Source organism: Physeter macrocephalus, chromosome 8, assembly GCF_002837175.3.
Source record: "Physeter macrocephalus isolate SW-GA chromosome 8, ASM283717v5, whole genome shotgun sequence".
Lineage (NCBI taxonomy): Eukaryota > Metazoa > Chordata > Mammalia > Artiodactyla > Physeteridae > Physeter > Physeter macrocephalus.
Genome location: NC_041221.1, coordinates 20,727,192 through 20,747,134, shown reverse-complemented (window position 1 = coordinate 20,747,134; position 19,943 = coordinate 20,727,192). Strand labels below are relative to the sequence as shown.

General features: G+C 47.9%; 1 protein-coding gene and 1 long non-coding RNA gene across 2 annotated transcripts in view; both read left to right on the top strand.

Moving 5' to 3' along the window:
- Nucleotides 1–741, top strand: part of LOC114486692 (uncharacterized) — a 2,151-nt gene extending 1,410 nt beyond the window's left edge. The window contains exon 3 of the long non-coding RNA XR_003680858.2: nt 456–741. This is a non-coding gene — a long non-coding RNA (uncharacterized lncRNA). The remainder of the gene's footprint in view (nt 1–455) is intronic.
- Nucleotides 1–19,943, top strand: part of MED10 (mediator complex subunit 10) — a 140,000-nt gene that overhangs the window by 57,528 nt on the left and 62,529 nt on the right. The gene's annotated exons all lie outside the window — the stretch shown is intronic.

The window sequence follows — 19,943 nt, the reverse complement described above, 5'->3', positions numbered from 1 at the left end:
GGTGGGGGTGTGTGGGGGGCCAGGTGCTCCTGGTCCAGTCCCGCCTGAGGCTGGGGGAGGGACAGGGGTGTCAGTCAGGTGAACCCATGTGATAGGGATTAGCCTGGAGAAAGTTGAGTGTGTGTTGGGACTTCTCAAATGTGCTCAGATGTTTACTGTCCATGATTAAATACCCATTTTAACTTCTTCTTTGCGATTCTGCTGTGGCCATTACAGTAAACAAAAAGATGTTGCAGCCATAAATCTAGTCAGGATGGAGAAAAAAACAGGATACCAGCCCTAGACAGTTAAGATCCATATCAAAGGAATAATTTCAAGAAGCCCAGACTCGTGCATCTTTCCACACATAGAAAAGCACTAAAGTCATTAACTTGACTTGTCTGTTTTTGTGATTAGCAGTAATCTTTTGATGTTCAAGTATACGGGGTTTTTTTGTTTTTTTTTCTTTTTTTCAGCAAAAACTCCTGTGTATCCTGGCTTCTCCCTTACCTCTTTGGAACAGTCCCTCAGAGCTGTCGACTGAAAAACAAACAATAAAAAACCACAACCTAAAAGTTGAGAGTTATTTTTCATTTGGCGGGAATTTTTAGGACTTCAAGCTCAGGAGGCAGCATCTCAAGTAACCCTGAGAAAACTGCTCCGAGGAGGCGAGGGGGGAGCCAGGTTACATAGAAGTTTTGCAACAAAGGGTAGGTAGTTGGGGAGATCAAAAGATTATTGTTAATGAAAGAAAACCAGGCATCCCAAGTTAAGGAATTTAGCACTTTTCTGTGCATGGGAAGATGCCAGAGTCTGGGCTCACTGAACTCATTCCTGTGAGAGGCACCTCAGCTCCCCGGGGCCTGTATCCTGTGCTTTCGCATCCTGAGTCTTCTCAGGGCCCGCCGTGGGGAGAGGCTGCGGTCCGATGGCTGCTAGGTGGCAGGTATTCTTTGTTTCCTTCCTGAGTTCCCTCGGGGCTCACCAGCTCACCATCATCTCTGATGACTGTGGCATCCTTTGTTTACTGACACGGCAGGAAATACTCCAGTTCTCAGAGCCATCTGAGAGGCTGCTTCCTTAGTGATGCCCTGAATAAAGCATAATTCTCAACTTTTAGGTTGTGCATTTTTTTTAATCGACTCTGCCATTCAGTAGATTAGGTAATCTGATTTTAAGGGGATACATTTCTACCCTCATTGGATGCCTTCTACAGCTAATTTCATTTTCAAATAAAAAAAGAAATGGTTTACACACAACTTTGTCACTGTTGTGGCCTCTCCCGTCGCGGAGCACAGGCTCCGGACGCGCAGGCCCAGCGGCCGTGGCTCACGGGCCCAGCCGCTCCGCGGCACGTGGGATCCTCCCGGACCGGGGCGCGAACCCGCGTCCCCTGCACCGGCAGGCGGACTCTCAACCACTGCGCCACCAGGGAAGCCCCAACACACTACTTTTTCTTCTTCTTCTTCTGAATTGTCTATCATGAAAAGGCAAGTTTGCTCACTGTGCTTTCAGGGAGGTGCCTCTTTTCAATATTACCTGTGATATTTCAACTGACATCACTGGTATTCATTATTGATCGGACACGTTACTTCACATTTGTAGCATTTGCCACCCATAACAGAAATGAAAGAGTGTTTCACTTCCCCAGGAATGTATTAACAAGGCCAAGCACCACTGTGCTTTTTTTCTTAAGAGTTCAGTGTTTCTTTTTCTCTCTTTAAATCATCTGCACCAGCCTTGTAAACACTTTAATGAGCACATGCCTTTTCTTATAAAATTGGTTTTTCTTCAAGTTAGCAAAAAAAAAAAAAAAAAATCATTTTCCTCTCCACCCATCATCCCTCACCCCCAAAACGTATGAAACAAAACCTGATAATGGTGGTCTGCTTCATTTCCTCCACAGAGAGCAGGAAGAATTATGAACTGCCATTATTCGGGGAGTTCCAGTTCTTAACCAGCCTCTTCTGCTTCTGAAATTTCAGTAGAATTACATCTTAATAATAGCTTTTGATATATACCAAAAGTTCTGAGAAAGCACGTCCATATTTATTTTCGGTTCTAGTATGGTGAATCATGAAATATTTAAGATCTACAACATGGCTTTTTAGAACATTGGGGTCTTAGGAATATAAACTCTTTACTTTTTTACTTTGGATGTAAAAACAGTATATCATAATAGCTCCACTGAGCTTTTAAAGCTCCCTGTGCCTCCAACCATTTTCATTAGTACAGCAAACGATATTTATTTTGTGTAGACTTATAACAATTTACTTACTTGGTTAAAGAATCCATATCTTGGGGTGACCAGACCTAAATATTTAATTACCTCTGATGATTACTGTAAGGAAGAACTTCAGATACCTCAGTTATATTTCCGTTTGCTGTGCTATCTTCACATCGATGGTTTCAGAAAGATTCTGGATTGGATCAGCAGTGTGAATGCATGGAAAACATGTTTCTGTTTTTTATTTCTTTCCTGAATCAGACACCTTGGTGTGAAATGTAAAAGTTATGAGCTCAAACATAAAAATGCATTAATTAAAATGCTCACCCCCACTGCCCTTGCCTCTTCCCACCTCCTCCTTCTTATCTGGGTTGTGGGAACACTTTCCAGCCCCCTGCCAGCCCATTCTCTGGGCTTCTGGGGGATCCGTGATCTTGAAGCGCCTCTTTGACCCCACGATCGCTACCCCGGATTGTGGAAACTCCCTAATTCACGATGGTTCTTTCCAAGATCCTTAGCTTGGGACTCCAGGGCGCCCACGCCCCTGCCCACCTGGTCTCTGGACTTCCTCGCACACCTGAGTGTGTCTCTATCCGCCTGGCTGCCTTGGCCAGCACGCGGATGCCCGCCTCTCCCCACACCTCAGTCCCGCCTCCTGAAATCCTACCGATTTCCTGAGTCTGCTCAACACCTTCTTCTGTACACCTACAATGATGCCACGCTATCTACCGCACACCAACTCGTTCTCCCTGGAGTTGCCGAGACTATTTTGTTATATGTTCTCACCTTCCTGTCATATATCAACATCTATTTCTATATCTAATCTATATCTGTATTTTTGTCTCTGTCTGTATCTGCATATATGTATATATACTGTATGTATATAGTGACTTCCTTAAGTTATTGGGCTAAACACTCTGAACTGACTTGACATAGAATGGCCATATGTTATGAACGGAATGGTAGCCCCCAAAATTCATGTGTTGAAGCCCCAGCCCCCAATGTTATTATATTTGGAGATAGGGCTTTTAGGAGGTAATTAAGTTTAGATGAGGTCATAAGGATGAAGCCCTAATCCAATAAATTTGGTGGCCTTATAAGGAGAGGAACAGAAAGAACTCTTTCTCTTCACACACCAAGGAAAGGCCATGTGAGGACACAGCAAGGAGGTGTCCATCTGCAAGCCAGGAAGAGGGCCCTCAGCCCGCCCGACCGTGCTGGCACACTGGTCTTGGACTTCCAGCCTTCAGAACTGTGGGAAATAACTGTCTGTTGTCTAAGCCATCCAGTATGTGGTGGTGTTCGTTATGGCCGTCCGAGCTGACTAATACATCATACGTGGTAAAATCATTCAACACTCGTTCAGCAAGTAAGGACTCTACGCACTTGGGAAGAAGTCATTTATTCCCCCAATTAGATTTTGGAGACAACAATCATGCTGAAACACAGTTTCTGAATTTTCTATTTCTTTTTCCTTACTGCAGATTAGTCTGACATTTAGCCGTCGCAGGCTCACGAATTGCGAAAAATCACAAGGTCTGTGACGGAGCTGTGACAATAATTCAGAGGATTTGTTTTTCTACTCTGGCTAGGTCCATCTGATTACATTGTAAGCAATATTTGCTTTAGTCCCTGTGGACAAAGATTGTTGGTAAACTACAAAGAAATTGCACAGCCTTGGAAGACGTCCGCTTGTTAAGTGGGCTGTGTTTTTCCCAAGCAAGAGACAGCCTGTAAAGCACTCTATTGTGAAAAAAAAAAAAGAAGAGAAAAGAAAAGAAAGGGAGGGAGGGGCACCTCCAGACACATGGAAACAGTAAGTTTTCATACCGTTTATGTGACATTCTCTCCTGCAGAGGGCTTATTTTAATAGGGGGCACGGTGGCGTGACCCTCTTTCTCCCACTTGGGATACTTTTCAAGGACATGTTAATTAATAAAAAACAGCTCCGTCAGCAAAGCCAAACACACGAGTCAACTGGAATCGATCCATTCTGAAGGCAGAAATCGTGGCAACTGCCAGACGTTGGTAATCAGAGTCCGGGCGGTTCTCTGGGCGTGTAGCTTACCCTGGGCTGTGAGCTGCCTCTCACGTTGAAGAGATAGACACGTGTGCTTACTTAGGTTGTTTCTCTGTGGGATGAAGTGAAAGGCGAATGCAAATGAATCTGGAATTTTTTAGAAGAAATCGAGTCACCATGAAACTGTAATTATCCAGTAAGGCGTGGCCACCCTACGGTCTCCACCAAGAGGGCCCCCAGCAGCAGGTGTGCAGGCCAACATAAGCTGTCCCTGTCACCCGCGGCACACTCTGTCTCCTGGATGAATGCAGTGGTGGTAGGATATTAACCTCCAAACCTCTCTCCCGTCGGTGTTCCGGACTCCTTGCACGTCTGTCCTCTTACTGCTCTCATCCATCCTGTTCAGTTTCACCCTGCACCAGTGCCACCCTCTGTCACAAGTGGCCCCCTGGGTTCTGGGTAACCAAGGGGAGACACGTACCAGGTTTAGATATTTTATTTTTGTTGATTGGGACTCCATAGGAGCTGGGAAAAGTGTCATCTCTGGTTTGGCTCCCAAAAGAATACTCTGAATAAATAGAGGACACCCTTTCCACCACTGCAACATCCGACAATCCCCTCCCCGCTTTCACGCCTTCCCAGCGCCGTGGCAGCCTGATGACACCAGGTTCAGGAGACAGAGCAGGGATATGGGGAGACTCAGCTTGTTCCTGCGACCTTCCTCTTGACCATGAGACGTCTGCCCTGACGTCTGGCATTTGTGGTCCTCGGCCCAAATGAACTGGGTGCTCCTGGTGTGACCAGGTCTTTCGGTACTGATGGAAACGCCTGGTATCCATCTCATGGCTAGCATCTACCGGTCAGAAAATAGCATTGCTTAAATAATACATAACATCTAGGGGTAAAGTGAAGCTAATGTATTATTCTTGGACAAAGAGGGGATGCAGTTTACCCGCTAAATGGAGAAGGAAACATAGGCGTCTTGGAGGAAATTAGAGAAGGAAAAGAGCTTTAATCCAGACAGTGGAGTCTGTGCAGTTTCATCTGCAGCACAGTTACCATGACCGGCCTCCCATCCCTGCATCTGAGCGGCTGAGTACTGTTGGCTGTGCTGATGTGGGATGACCCCTTGCTCAGACGTCCCCTTGGCTGTGGGCGGAGAGCTCCAAGGATGAGAGGCTCCGTTTTCCCTGCTCTCGTGACTCAGCTTGCTTCCAGAGCTCTCTTCGGTACCTGCCGGGCCACCGCCCTCTGGTCAGGAGGAGTTACGGCACCTGGCACAGAATAAACTCCTGAGTCTGGGGAAGGGTGGAAGTACACTGGCCCTCAGCCAGCACTTGCCTCTTCTCTTAGGGCACTGGAATGAACTGCTTTCAATCCCTGAAAACAGCAAAATACAGCTGTGGGAGCTTTCTGGTGAAACGCAAACTAATGAAAATGGCTTTCGAATTTGTGCAGGACGTTCCTTTCCTCCAAAGTTATTTCTTTTAGACAGAACATTATTTTGTCTGCATCTTGGGGGAAAGAACAGAAGGCAGTGAGTGGCTAGATTAAAGCCCCTCTGTGCAAGCAAGAGAATTTAGAGCACCATGGCGATGGCTTCATTCTTTCGATGCAGGCGGGAGGAAAAAATCAAGAGGTCGTCCACGTAGAACGATAATAGTACAGCTCTGCCTTCACCGCTGCAAACTCTGCCGTTTGCTGGGCTCATAGAATGTGTAGCTGGGGCTCCCAGGGCGGCAAGGAGCACCCGGCAGTTCTCCAGAGGGCCCCGGGGCTCCCGGGGTGGATTCTCCAAGCTCCCGGTGAGAAGCCCATGTGGATGTGAAGGTGCAAGTCTTGCATGTCCCCAGGTTCCCACGAGCTTCTCTACGTGGGTCACAGTCGGGAGAGAAACAGAGTCACGAGAACCAGACTTGAGGTCTGCAAACGACTGCCCTGGCTCTCCGTAGAGCTATCACGTTTAACCTTAGGAGAGTGGCCGTTCCCGCGGCAGAGGTCTGGGTGAGCCCATAACGTTGACTGCTGAGGGCTCCGTCACGCGGATGGTGCCAAGCCATTTCTCATGGCATTTTCCAAGCATCGTCTCCGGAGGTTCAGGTGGCGTTAGTCCTGATAGACGTGCTCTGGGTGCTTTCGTTATTTCAAATCGAACTGTTCACTTACCTCTCTGTTTCCTTTTAAATGTGATTATTATTTTAAACTGCATAGCAGTTAGTGGTTTGGAAATAACATGGAATATGCCCGGTAACGTGGGCAGCAGGAAGGAAGAAACAGCTGGCGGAAAGCGTGGGCCAAGGGTGGCCCGCTGCGTCCACTGGGGTCAGGGGTCAACGGCCGGGAGGTGGAAGGCAGGGGCGGCCACCTTCCGAGGGGACTCTCTTCAGAGTTCCCCTTCTTCCCATCCTGGGGGAGCAAAGAGGTGGACGATAGATAAGACGCCCGTGGCAGCAGCTCCTGTCCGCCTCAGGCTCAGACTTTCTGGTGTCCCGTGAGGCCCTGTCCAGTAAAATAAAACCTGCATCTCATGGACCACGTTCCTCATTCTTGTTAAACAGGGACATTCTCCCTCAGATGCAGGCATGTGAGCAGGCACCTCACCCCGGGAGAAGGGTACTATTTGGAAATTTTACCTGATACACTTTTGTCCTTGAAATTCCCATTCACCCTGTGATTCACCTGTCATTAACCTGGATGTTTAGTTCAAGGATGCTGAGGACAGGGCTCACTGCCTCAGGAACAGAGGACACAGAAGGATCCAGAGAGAACACAGAATTACATTCTCGGCTTCGCCTCTCAAATAGCCTGGAAAGCTCCAGCTTCAGGTTGCAAGATTTTGTGCGGAGAGGGACACATTTTTACGTGCTTATTCATTTATCGTATTTTGCTTTTTGAAGGCCAAATCTTGGCTTCAATATTAGGAGCAAAGTCTGGAAGACTCAGAACACAAAGGCTTCACCATAAACCACAGGGTGGGGAGGAGGGCGGAGGATGCAAGAGCAGGGCCCCCTTCACAGAGAGGGGGGGTGGGGACCCCCCAGGGCCGGAGGGAGGTTGGAGGGGCCTAGGGGAAGGACGCACCAGCACCCCTGGTTCCTACGAGGAAGTTCCTGGTGGAGAGGACCACACAGAGCCCCTCGGACAGTGGGAGGGTCCCCTCACTGGGGGGCAGCCGCCACTGCACCAGACAGGTCTAGGCAGAGATGGATGACATCACACCCTCCCCAGCCCCAGCGTTCACGACCTCAGATGGGGCACAGAGGAGTGTCCGAAGATTCAGTAAAAACACCCCTCACCCCAGGAGAGATACAGGTGCTGATGGAGAGTGAGTGGGGCTCAGGACCAGAGGATGTGGGAGCGCCCACGCAGAGCACCACGGATGTGGAAACTCCAGCAGACACTTCTGCAGTCTGTGCAGAGGGCGCGTGTGAGATCAGGCCCTCATCCAGGACACCAGCCAGGGCAGAAAATGGCCGCAGACCGAAGTGTCCCTCTTCCTTTGCACCGCGAAGTGAGTCCATAAATTCCACGTGAGGTGTCACTCTCACGCGAATGAGGACGTGGGTGTGGAATGAGGGTGGCGTGGGCTACATCAGTGCTCTGAGCGGAGTGTAAATTCAACGGAAGTCCACGATCAAGTCAGCACCGTCCACTTGAGCCTCTAAGTCTGTGGCCACTCATTTTTTTAAAAAAACATTTATTTTATATTGGGGTGTAGTTGATTTACAATGTTATGTGACCACACATTTAAACTTAACAGGTTACTGAAGGACACGATCCCCTTACCTGACACTGGACGAGAACCTCAATAAATCAGAGAGTCTGCTGGCTGGGTGTTGCAGGATAATTCTCCATTCGTTTTGAGTTATGATCTATTTTGTATCAAGTGCAGTGAATGTGAACATCAGTCGGGTTTGGCTTAAAGAAGTGATAACATATGCAGAGGAAAATAATCTGAAACCGGTTTCACCTTTCATCCAGTTCTCAGCGATTGTACAACACTAACATAACTGCAAGAAATGCACGGAGCATGGTGTTGGAGCCAGATGTCTGGGGAGCAAGGTAGAGGGGCTTTGGCAGTGGGAGGGGGTTGCCCATGAGTCTTCCGCAAGCAGCCGTGCAGGGCTTGATGGAGGCTGACGTCGCCTTCTAGGCCCAGCTAAGCCGGGGCCACGTCCTTGATGGAAAACAATGGCCTTGCCTCCTGTCAGCCTTCCGTCTCTCTAGGGCTCCGTCTCCTCCAGATTCCATGGGATCCATGATCACATGCCGGGGGGGTAACAGCCGAGCCTCCCCGGGGCTGCCAGCCGGGCTGGCTGGACCTGAGTTCTGGGGAAACTCTGATTCCCCTGCTCTTCATAGCTGATTCCGTTCTCCCTTCCTCCACTTTTCTGGCCTGCATGGCCCTGTTGGGGGTCAGAGCGCGGCCCCCCATCCTCCCTGTCTTTTGCAGCCTGAATGTCGGTTCTGAGAATAGTCCTGGCTCAGGGCCTGGAGAAAAATCAATCACCTAGTCAGAACACCAAATTACAACTCAGAAAGGTTGCTTCGTGAGCATAAAATTAGAACAAAGAGAGCCGGGTATTCTTTCGGGGTGTTTCCAATGTGCTGCTGCAGCAAGATACAGTGTCCTTTTCAACACCGGGGCTATTTCCAGAAGAAGCCCTGGGAGGGGACATCTGAAATTGGGGCATCCATCCTCCCCAACAGGGCTGGAAGAGCAGGAAGGCTTCTAACATATTCCTCTTATTCGCCCAAGGCCCCTGCAAAATCGCAGCATTATGCATTACAGGCTGCAAGACTGCATTTCATCTTTTATTAGTTCCATTTGCATCACTTGCTTCCTCATGGGATTTTCAGGAGGTGCCTTAATCTCATCAGTGATGTATTTACAGATCTTATCCTCCAGTGGATTACGTCTGGGAAGAATTTTGCTGATGAGTGACTCTGACCCTCCTTGACATTTCATTTCACTTGATGTGAAATCCATGTCAAGTCCTGGATTTCCCCATAGACGGTGGGGTGGCTGACCCACATTTGCAAGAGGCCTGGGGACCTCTCACTGTCCCCCTTGGGTCATGGGCCCCACCTCCTCCACCGCCCCTCTGCCTGTTAGCCTGAAGGCTGTGTTCAGCTCAGCATGGCTCTATCCTCTGACCAGGAAAGACCCTCTGATACTGACCTCCAGGGTCCTGCACACCACCCTTCATTTGGGGTTTTATTTGATTAATGTGTGTATTAAGTTCCTAGGGCTCTCCTAATGCAGAATCACAAATTGAGTGGCTTAGAACCCAGAAATTCAGTCTCACAATCATGGAAGCCAGAAGTCTGAGATCAAGATGTTGGCTGAGCCACGCTCCCTCTGAAGGTGCTGGTGAGCGATCTCTTCCAGGCTTCTTTCTGAGCTTCTCGCAGCCTCAGGTGTTCCTTGGCTTGTAGATGTTTCACTCTACCCTCTGTCTCCACGTCGTCCTCCCCATGTGCTTGCCTGTCTCTGTGTCTAAGTTTCCCCTTTTTATAAGGACTGCAGTCAACTTGAATTGGGGCCCAAAACTAATGGACTCATTTTAACTTGATGTCTTGTAAAGACCCTATTTCCAGATAAGGTCACATTGTGAGGTACTGGGGGTTTAGGACTTCAACATATATATTTTTAGGGGACACAGCTCAGGCCGTAACAGTGTGTGCCCTCCATGAGGGTAGAGAACTTATTTATTTTGCTTTCAGGGTAGCTTCTGAGCCTATCAGGCTGTCTGGCACAGAGGGAGGGCCCAATAGCTATTGCTGAATGAATGAAAGAATGAGTGAATAAATGAATGAATGGGAGCTGCTTATCTAAGATAAATTTAACACTCCCTCGATTGTCTCCATGCACACGTGGCCATCTTTAATAAGAACTGCTCGCAGGCATCTTACATGGGCTCCAACGACACAAAAATTAGGCAGAAAATCCACCCTGTCCTGCCATTCTTCTCCAGCCCCAACATTCGCGAATCTGAATTTGTGGAAAAACAGAGTGAATTTTCTCTCCTCTTCTTCGCCTGGGTTAATGAACATTAGAGAGAATCGGAACAATATAGAGTTTGGTTTTGGTAAAGGATAAGGTGGCCAGATTCAGCAAAAGAAAGTGAGGATGCCCAGTTACACGTGAATTCCCCAAATGTTGCGTGGGACACACTTGTACTAAAAGGTATTTGTTGTTTATCTGAAATCCAGACACAACCGGGCACCCTGTATTTAGCCTGGCAACCCTGCTGCTGTTGGCTCCCTGGTAATGCACTAAATTACTGATGATTGCAGAGAGCTGTCTCTGGAAGTTGAAGAGTGGAAGGTAGGAGGATGTGGAATCTGAATGAGGAGAGGCGGAGGGTGCAGAGATCCTGGTAGATGCTCTGTGGCTACTTTCTGCCTTTCATTCGGCTCTTCCCATTTAGGTACAAAGAGCTCCAGAGTAACCCTCCACTTGCCACCTTCCCCTCTCCTTCTATACCATTTCCTCTCTTTCTGCCTTTTCTTTGCTTCCTCTGAGGCAGTAGTCTTCCTTAGGCAGTAAGTAGTGTGTACATACTATTAGGTACTGCCTTAACAGGTGTAGCGTTGTCTGCCCTGATCTCTTTCTGCAGGTAATTGGCCTCACATCAGAGGCCAAGGATGCACCCTGTGACTTTCTTGCAAGACATGTTTCTGCTGTTAACTGACTTCTTCTTGCTCCTGAAAGACCAAAAATTATTCAGACTCATGGTCAATCCAGGTTTGAATATCCTCTCTCTTTCTAGTTAGATGATGAAGCTATTATTATTCTCATCTACAAAATGGCAATAGCAGTAAGCCACGTTTATATACTGTGATGATTAAATTCAATAACATAATTAAGCTGTCATGGATCTGACATAGAGTAAGCACTCAAAGAGTTTAGTGTAATCATCATCATCTTTACCTCCACTGCCATCATGTTCATCATCACCACCATCACCATCATCACCACCACCATTACGTTTATTATCACAGTCATCACCACCACCATCATGTTCATCATCACTACCATCACCATCATCACCACCACCATCATGTTCATTATCACCATCATCATCACCACCATCATGTTCATTATCACCATCATCATCATCATCATCACCACCATCATGTTCATTATCACCATCACCATCATGTTCATTATCACCATCATCACCATCACCACCACCATCATGTTCATTATCACCATCACCATCATCACCACCATCACCATCACCATCATCATCACCACCACCATTACATTTATTATCACAACCATCATCACCACCATCATGTTCATTATCACCATCACCACCACCACCACCACCATCATGTTCATCATCACCACCATCACCATCATCACCACCACCATTACGTTCATTATCACAATCATCATCACCACCATCATGTTCATTATCACCACCACCATCACCACCACCATCATGTTCATAATCACCATCACCATCATCATCATCATCAACATCATGTCCATCATTATCATCCCCACTGTCAAAATCATGATCATCATCATTGCCATTATCATCATTTTACCCATATATCTGCTAGGATAACTTTGCCACTTTAAATTCTGGATTGAGTTGTTTACGTCCTTGTGGAAGCACAGCGCTGATCACCAAAATGTTGGTAAATTCTCCAGTGGTTACATTCTCAGGGTTGCCATTGGGTCAGCGGGAACCTGTTGTTATTAACTTACTTGAGTGTAGCAGTTATCTTACCAGTGAGCCTATGTGATCCTTGATCTGCATGGCTTTGATCCTGACATGGAATTCATCACTCACCCAAGCATGTAAATACGTAAAAGACTTTATGAAACTTTGAGGAACATGATAGAGTTAATACTGTGTCAATGCAAACTTAAGTTTAGATGGTTCTACTCACGAAATCTCTTCTCCACATCCTCAACTCATCCCCCATCTTTCTGCTATGTCTCCAATATTCACTTTTCCTTCTTTCTTCCTCGCATTCTCTTGCTGTAGGCCCCAACTTCCTGCTCTTGTCCACTGGGTCTCCTAATGACTTTGTCCTCCAAGTCTTACATTTCCTCCAAATAACTTACCAAAATGTTTTCCTATATACACTTCCTTTTTAAAAAGAGTCTAGTGAAACTATTCAAAAGATAAAATTTTAATTTAACTACAATTACAGTCATTCCCCAGGTAACCATGGGGGATTGGTTCCAAAGGCCCCAAAGATACCAAAATCTGTGAGTGCTCAAGTCCCTTGTATAAAATGGTGTAGTACCATGAATACAGCCGGCCCTCTGTATCCACAGGTTCTGCATCTGCAGATTCAACCAACTGAATCCATGGATACAAAACCTTGGATACAGAGGGTTGATTGTAGTTTGAAAGGTGCAGGAAACTGCCTGACTCACCTTCTTTAGAAGTACATGCTAAAAAGAATGACGTAATGCCATTTGCAGCAACATGGATGGACCTAGAGATTATCACACTAAGTGAAGTAAGTCAGAAAGAGAAAAGCAAATATCATATGATATCACTTACATGTGGAATCTAAAATAAGACACAAATGAACATACCTACGAAACAAAAACAGACTCAAAGATGTAGAAAACAGACTTGTGTTTGCCAAGGGGGAGGGGCTGGGGGAGGGAGGGATTGGGAGTTTGGGGTCAGCAGACGCAAATTATTACGTATAGGATGGATTAACAACAATGTCCTACTGTACAGCACAGTAGTAAATATCCTGTGATAAACCATAATAGAAAAGGATATGAAAGAGAATGTGTACACATGTGTATAACTGAGTCACTTTGCTGTACAGCAGAAATTAATACAACATTGTAAATCAACTCTCCTTCAATAAAAAGATTACATGCTTTCTTTTAGCCTGAAACAACAATTCTATTCAACTTTTACTTTCAACACGTGGCATCGACTCTTTCACTCCAGAGATATTTTCCCTAATGTGCTTAGCGTGATTCTCATATTGCATCACCACTAATTTCTAGTTACTGTCATACATTTTTATTTGTATGTAATGAATGAAAGCAATGGTAGAAAAGAGTTTTATTCTAGCCATCCTTCATAAGAAACAGTTGGGAAAATCTAAAGGTTTAAAAGCGTGCTGGCCGAGAAACCGGGTGGAAGTTACCCTCAGAGGATGGATTTTCCTGCTGGAAAGGCTGCCTGGAAGCTACCCTGTGACTCAGTCCTGAGGCTTTTGCATGTCAGCATTATTGCTGGAGACTGGATTTGCTTCTAGGGAGCAGTGAGGATTCAGGACGCTGGCGCTGAGCCCCATCCACCTGCTCAGCTCCCTGCAGCACGCACTCCTTGAGCCAATGGATGTTCTCGAGGCTCCAGCACTAAAATCGTTCCTTGTAAACCTGGGAACCGTCCCCGCCTTGCAGGAGCAACCATTACACTTAGGACTGTGCGGAAGTACACCCTCAGGTCAACAGAGGTTCCCAAACTTTACTATTACTCTGATCTTTTGACATTGAAGAATTGGATTCTAACACTGTACTAGGGGTTAATGCCAAAGGACTCCTGAAGCGTTATAAATAAGACCTTTATGGGTAAAATTCTTTAGCTTGGGAAGCTGCGTAATTCCCCATTTGACAGCACAGTGGATAGAGTTATAGTGAAATTTCAGTCAACATGAAATCAACCGTGGCATTGCATTTTCAGCAAATGCAGCTTGAAGATTCAGGCTGGCAGAAGCTCGAGGCAACTGCTCTTGAGCCTGTGTGACAGAGAAGAAGCAGGTTAGGCAAAGGAGGAGCCAGCAGCGCCCCACGGGAAGCAGGATGCTTCCCGTCTCCATGCTCCACCCTCTTCACTCGCTGCCTTCAGCGGTCCTCTGTCCCAATTCACAGAGTCTGGGGCAAATACAGGGCCTGGAAGCTGTCTTTAGGGGAACAGCATGCACAGGGGGTTCCAGAAGCCTGGATCAAAAAGGGAACGGATTAGCTGGAACGTTCCTGTGGAACCACCGAGCCCGGGAGAAGAGGGAAGCTGCCTGAGATGGGGCTGAGGTCGGCACTGGCGGCTGGGCTGCCTGCTGCGCTGGAGGAGGGATATGAGGGCAGAATCGAGGCCGGGGGGAGAGGCCAGTGGGCCAGGGCGGTTGGGCGGCGCTGGAGGTCCGTGTAGACACGCTGAACAGGAAGTGGGATGTCTTATGTCCACTTCTGAGGGTGTTTGTGGCCGGCCCCTCTCGGCCTCCCCTTTTGAAGCCCTGATTCTGCTCAGGTGCGGTGAGTTGAATGGTGTCTCCCCACGATTCATGCCCAGCTAGAACCTCACAGTGTGACCTTATTAGGAATGAATGTCTTTGCAGATGTTATTAGGATAGAGATCTCAAAATGAGGTCATCTGGATTAGAAAGGACCCTGAACCCAATGGCAATGTCCTTATAAGGGACAGAAGCCCAAGAGGTGCGGAGAAGAGGAGGCCATGTGGAGATGGAGGCTGAGTGTGGAGTGATTAACCTACAAGGCAGGGAAAGCCGAGGATTTGCCGCCAGAAACTGGGAGAGAGTGCTGGAATGATTCTCCCTCAGAGCCGCCAGAAGGAGCCTGCTCTGCCGACACCTTGATCTTGGACTTCTGATCTCCAGAACTGTGAGAGAACAGATTTATGTCGATTAGGCCACCCTGTCACTTTGTGGTACCTTGTTACCGCAGGCACAGGAACTCATGCGTCAGGGTACCCGTCCTGGGAGCCACTTATAAAGAGAAGAACAGGATGGACGCCTTACCAAGCATCTCCTTGTGCCAGACTCAGCATCAGACCTGACCCCTGCTTGGGCAACACTCATTCCAGTTTCGGACACAGAGGAACCACACTGCACAGCTGGGGGAGAGCAGGCTGCAGAGATACATGTAGCCTCTTTGGGCCCCAGAGGACTCGATTGAGGTCCCGAAGATGGAAAGTAGGGAATTTGCTGGTGGAGAAGAGGTGAGGGCATGACAAGCATCCGGCAAACGTGTTAAAGGTGCTCAGAGAATGGCAAGGGCTGGGTGAGGCCGGGGTGCCGGTGAGGGGGCATGCGGCCAAAGAGGAGATTGCACAGAGACTGAGGGGATGGAAATGTCCCAAGGTTTGGAGGTGACGGGTCGCCCTTGGTACTTCATGGTTTCAAATTTAGCGTTCACAACTCCATTATGCTCCAGATTTTATTCTTGGGCTCATCCATCTCCTTTACGTCTCCTGCCTGGACACGGCAGCCGCCTCATGCTGGTCTCCTGCCCCCTCCCCACTTTGTGGACTGGTCTCCACTTCACTCAGGCAGATCAGTGCCCCCAAGGCCTTCAGAATGACTGGACTCCAGGCCGTGGCCTTGGACCCTCACATGGTCTGGATCCTTTTCCCCTGGATGCTAGGCTGGGTCCCATCCTCCCATCCCTGCTGCAAGCCCCGCCCCAGCCTTTTCATTGCACACCAGTCTGACCGTCTTATTCCTGGAACAAGTCTTTTTAACCGGAAAGTTCTCTGCCTTCCCCCCACCTCTGCAGGGCTCTTCCGTACCATTCAGGGTTCTGGGCGGCACCCCATCCACTCTCCGCATCCACCTCCGTCCTGCACCATGTCCCGTCACTGGGGTGGGGCCTTGACAGCTTCACCTGGTGCTCTTTGGTTCATACTTGTGTTTATGTGTTACTGCCCGCTGTCCTGCCCCCCTCCCCTGCACATCAGCTCGGTAGGCGGAGGGGACCTGCCTGCCTTGGTCCCCAGCGTGTGCTGGTGCTGAGATCCGAGCTGGGCATGCTGCTTGCTGACTGATGAATGAGGACACCAAGGCACAGGGAGAGGCCAGCCGTGGAGTGATGGGGGCGGAGCTCCCCAGTGCCTGGCCACAGTGCGGCTACCCACGTGGGAAGAAGCCCAAATCAGCAACCACAGGAGCCCCGCCCTGTCCCTCCGCAGGCCGCGTCCTCCCATCACGTCCAGGCGATTTATACTTGGTGCAGACGCTCCCACGGCCCTCCAGGGATCTGGCTGCATCCTCTAAGTGCGAGAGTCAAACCGCCCTTTGGCCTCCACCCTTGTTCCACGTGCAGAGCTTTTCCATCAGTAACGTCTCGCGCCGCAGGCAGGAGGCTCATCGTGGGAGGGCCTGAGGCCCTGGTGGGACGCGTCAGAAATCGGGGGAAAGGAGGCCCTGTGGCTTAAGAAACTGCCGGTCCCATCCTGTGACCCCTGAGCGTGCTGGAGGGGCGAGTTGTGGCCTCGAGAATGAGGGGCGCCTTGACACGGGACCTTGAGCGTTTTATCGAGGCTGGTGGCCCGAGCAGGTGTGTGTTCACTGGGTTGGCGCTCACAGTATTACAGAAATCTCTCTGGCCCCTGGTTCCCTGCACCCTCCCGCATTCCTCTCTCCCTGGGCTTCGCACCAGCTTGGGGCAGGCTCCCCAGTGGCCAGCACTGAGTGGACCATACCCACCTTTCCCCGAAGCATTCTCAGTGGAGCCACGTGTATGATTGTTTCCTCGTTCACACGATATATCACACACAAATATCTAAAAGTGACTGAACACTCCCGCACTCAGTGGTACCTGGTGATGAAGCCCAGACCCTGTCATCTGACAAGCAAAGTGGCATCTCACCACACCAGGAGCATCTTTGCCCCCAGGAGTCAGAAGACATGCAGGAAGGAGTATCTCGAGGTGATGGGTGAAGAGGGGGCAGGGCTTCCAGACGCCGCGGCCACCAGCGAGACTCGGGGTGGACGAGACGTGACACCGCTCTTTCCCTGAAGCACAGTCAGTAAAATGGGGTGCGTTTAGAATTATTGATTTGATTCCATTGCCAAGGTCTCACTGAAAAACGGACGCATTCATCTCTGTTAAAGTAATTCTCTCCTGTTCAGCTGAGCGCCCACCACTTTCCTAGTACGTTCACGTGCATCTCTTGGCGCCCTCCTCGGTCCTGAGAGGTCGGATGATTTTCTTCCCTCCTTTATACTTGACAGCACAGCGGGGCAATTGTGACCAAGACACTCCCGGTGAGGGGCTGAACCCAGATTGGAACCCAGGTCTACGGAGACTGGATCCAGGGTGGTCGTTTCCACCCTTCACATGGAGCATTTCACTAACCCACAGAGTCTCCTAGAGGTAACATTTTCTTGATGATAAAGTTATAAACACTCATCACTGAGAACTTGGAAAACAGACAAGGGTACATAAAAGAATATAAACTCTTTTCCCGCCACAAGAAATCATTATTTTTTTTTTTTTGCGGTACGCGGGCCTCTCACTGCTGTGGCCTCTCCCGTTGCGGAGCACAGGCTCCGGACGCGCAGGCTCGGCGGCCACGGCTCACGGGCCCAGCCGCTCCGCGGCACGTGGGATCCTCCCGGACCGGGGCGCGAACCCGCGTCCCCTGCATCGGCAGGCGGACTCCCAACCGCTGCGCCACCAGGGAAGCCCAAGAAATCATTATTACATCTTGATGTTCTTTATTTCCTCCTAAACTTTCTATTGTATCTTCCCAAAGTGCATGTGAGATCATTCCATGTGAATTTTTAAAAATCCATTTTCCCACCTAGCAACTCATTATGGGCCCTTTGTTAGGTCGTTCGGTACCGACAGGGAATCCCAGGGCGGCATGACATCCGCCATGAGGATGAATTGTGATGCTTCAAACCCAGGCCTATACATTCAAGCTTTTCTAATTTCTCCCTTTTAGAAGCAATCTCATTTTGATCAACATTGTACATAAATGTTTGTCTGTGGTTTTGATCACTTTCTTGGGACAGAATCCTAGAAAAGATCTTTTCAACGTGTTTTCAAAGGCAGCTCTGCCCTGGTTACTGTGTCAGTGCTTCTAAAAGCCATTTGTTTTTCAAAACAAGGCATCAGGAGACACCACGCCTTAAGGTGCAGAAAGGAACTTCACTTAAAAGAAGGTTTGGTGGAGGAAAAGCGTTTGTCTCTCTTTATCATTTCCACTGCCCCATCAAGTCTGGGTGACCTGGAGCCTCATTTCCTCACGTTTTTAGAAGCTTACAGATGGCTACTCAGCTCAATGGAAGAACCAGCTGTTACCATCCTGGGGGGTCTGGAGGGTCACCATTCCCAGCCAGGTTGATCCAAGGTTAGACCGGCATGGATGCCCTCTAGTCACTGTCTGGCAATTGCATGGAGTGTTCTAGGGGTGAGGTCTTGCTTACCGTATGGTAAGCGCACACCTCCTGCAGGGAAAGAGAGGTCGGAAGATCACGTGTGCTCCGCCACTCCCCTGCTTGTAGGTTTTTCCAATAAACCTATTTCCCATGGTGCCAAGCTGTACTCTTGGTGTGAGATGGCACCTCCTCTGAGCCCTGGGGCGAGGTGGAGTAGCTTTTGGGGAGTCTTCTCAAATTACAAAGTACCAGGTAACCACATAACATTGGGTGAGAGCTCCCAATTATTATCTGGTCCTCAGGAATCACCTTTCACCTTGTAACTTCCCGGGGTCTGTAGAAGAGCTGGCAGCTATGGAACACGTGAAACTCACTGGGTTTCATGGGGATGGTACAAGCGACAGGCCTCGTGAGAAGAAGACTGGCTAAAGGGACCTGCCACTCAGTGTCAGTTCTGTAATTAACATCATTGAATACATTTTTATCAAGGTACTGCCATTAGAGATTTTATATACACTGTTGCATTTGAATTTTAATAACAGTGATGTGAAAAGTAGTAAAAATGAGAATTTTAAAAGTACAAAGATTGGAAAGTAGGAAAAACAAAACTTATTCTGACAGATAATATGATTGTGTACATAATAGATTGCTGGAATTTATAATAAGTATAGCCAAGTTGATAAATTAATGCGAACAATATTTAAAAAACATTGCTGTATATAAGCACCATTAAGTTAGAAAATTAAATTCAAAAATATATTTAAAATAGCATAAAAACATCAAATGTTTAAGAATAAATAACGCAAGCATATGTAAGACTTCATGCGGAACACTATTAATGAGAGAAATTTAAGACAATAAATGGAAGATTCACTATTATATAGATATTTACAGATGGGAAGATTCACCATTAGATAGATAACAACTCTTCCAAACTGATCTCTAGACTCAATGCAAGTCCAATAAAAATGCCAACGCTCTGTGTGTGTGTGTGTGTGTGTGTGTGTGTGTGTGTGTGTGTGTGTAACTTGAAAAACTGATTCTAAAGTTTATATGGGTGCTATTCCAAGACACTCTTGAAAAAGAAAAGGGCATGAACATTGTTTCCTTTGAATATTCAACTTTACATAAGCTATTTAGAGAGTCCTGAGGTGCTGACAATTTCTTGACCCAGTTGGTGGTTACATTGGTGTTTAATTTGTAATACTTTACTAAGGTGTTGGTTTTGTTTTGTGCACTCTCTTTGGGTATGATATACCGTAGAGAGTTTTTAAAGGAGATGATATAGGATTTCAGGAAGGACACAGTCCTCTTTGAAAGGCCTAAATGTTCCTGGTTCTTAAAAATGGATTTCTTTTATCACTTAAGTAAATGATGACTTGATGAAGAAACAAAAGGCACTGATATGGACAATTTTTCCATTTCCACTGAGACAGGCATGCTGCTTGAAGCAAGTGATTTTCTCGCTTTGGGCTTTTGGACTGTGCTGGAAATGGGCAGGATGAAATGTCAGCTTCTCCTCTTCTCTCCTCCTCCCCCTCCCCCCTCTTCTCTCCTCCTCCCCCTCCCCCCCTTCTCTCCTCCTCCCCCTCC